Genomic DNA, 1771 nt, shown 5'->3' with positions numbered 1-1771 from the left:
TTATCATCTGGGAAAGCACATAAAGTGACATAAATGTTTAATCATGGCTTACATAGGATTTTATGGCCTTCTTAAACTGTTTTAGACAATACTAGAGATAAATAATTACTGACTTTACATTAAAAATATTCAAAGTCATATATTTTATTTGATTGTAAATGATTCTAAAATTACATTAATTGTGAAAATTTAACCCATGGCACTTTTTATAATCCATGCAAGCAAAATGACTGAAGTTAACATCAAATTATAAAATGTATTCCGTTTAAAAACCCGGGGTATAAAGAAGTGATTACCCCAGTCTGAGCTAAATTGTCCTACTGGCAAATATTACCTCAATATGGCACGCAAGATGTTTCTCATAATTAAATCATTACATTGCAGTTAAACCTTGAAATCATCGCAGATGGCTGGTGTGGTGGTCATTTCAGACACCCAGTCAGTCAACCCAGGCGGAGACAAAGAGGGCTTGGTGTTTTGGCCCAACTGTTGTTTTTCAGACTGTAAAATCAATTCTACAACACATTGAATGAGGACTGTGAAGAAGAAGGTTGTAATTGCAAGCTTGTGTGGTTCACGTCATAGTCTGGGATCAGCTGAAGATCCGGGGCTTATTCTCTTGTAGTGAATCTACCATCAGCGTCTTCCTCTTTTAATTGGCTTGACAGACGACAAAATGCTTTTTCAGCTGTGTTTTTTTATCCTTGATGTACTTTGGGGGATTTTCTGAACGAGTCTTCTGCAACACCCAGGTGCTCATTCATTTTCTATTTCTTACCTCTTGAGCAGGAATACTGCAGTCTAATGTTGGCATCTGAAATGTGCCACAGGGGCACATTTTGGGTTACGTTTTATATCCATTTTTCCCAGGATTCACCAAATCTTCCCTCACTTTTTCATTTCTCTAGTTACTGAGCTGCTGTCACCTGCAATACCTGCAATACCTCAGAGTCAGCATATCAGACTCAGCACCTGGGGATGAGAAACTTCATGTCAAAGGAGAGACTGAGCTCAGATGGTCTTCTCAGTCAATTTGTGCACAAAAGATTTTTGCTTTTGTTGTCAGCTGTGCCCGCCTGAAACGTTGCATCTTTTGTCCTTCCCTGGTGAAAATGAGGTCAGCAACGTCACCTCTTTCATGACTTTTTTTTGCTGAGGCATTATAAATGTTGTGTACCTTTTTTTAATTCACTGTGGCCTGTTCTTGCATGTACCTTGGCAGCGCCAGTGACGTTAGCCCTATTAGCACGGGACTGGTATTATGTAGAGATCTCGTTTGATTAATGAATTACTCCCCAACCTCTGTGTTTTGTGAAACACTGGGCGATAAGGTAATCCGGTGCAATTCTTCGAGTGCCTCCATTTACAAAGCCTGCAGAAAGGTACAAATTAGGTGTCCATAAGAGGAAGTGAAACTGTGAACCAATCAAGAGTTCAGCTATTCTCAGGAGACATTTATCTTCGCCAATACAAAGTAGGTAACTAGGGCTGGAATTACAAGCACAGCTGATTTGTAGTGGATTAAAACTTCCAACAATCTCAGCAGTCATTAGAAGTCACCACATGATCCCAGGTAGTTGGTAATTGGTCCTGTGCGATTAGAGCTTATGTCAAATAAGCCTACAGTAGCTGCAGTCTCCAAATATCCCCGCTGCCAACTCCTGGATTCAGTCGCTCGCTCCCTCGGTGTGGCCAAATATCCGCTGAGCTGCAGCATTGGCCTCGCCTTGCAATGTCAACGAGTCCTTTGCCAGGATAAGCAAGAGAATTT

At 40.8% G+C, this 1771-nt stretch overlaps 1 long non-coding RNA gene across 1 annotated transcript; it reads left to right on the top strand.

The window, feature by feature from the left end:
* Nucleotides 1–565: 565 nt before the first annotated feature.
* On the top strand, nucleotides 566–1187 carry LOC119480176. The gene is made up of 2 exons (XR_005204851.1): nucleotides 566–752; nucleotides 909–1187. It is a non-coding gene; the product is annotated as an uncharacterized LOC119480176 (long non-coding RNA).
* Nucleotides 1188–1771: the final 584 nt, after the last annotated feature.

The sequence above is a fragment of the Sebastes umbrosus genome, chromosome 21, assembly GCF_015220745.1.
Source record: "Sebastes umbrosus isolate fSebUmb1 chromosome 21, fSebUmb1.pri, whole genome shotgun sequence".
In the NCBI taxonomy this organism is placed as follows: Eukaryota; Metazoa; Chordata; class Actinopteri; order Perciformes; family Sebastidae; genus Sebastes; species Sebastes umbrosus.
The sequence above is the reverse complement of the archived record's forward strand: the minus strand, read 5'-3'. Positions and strand labels throughout refer to the sequence as shown.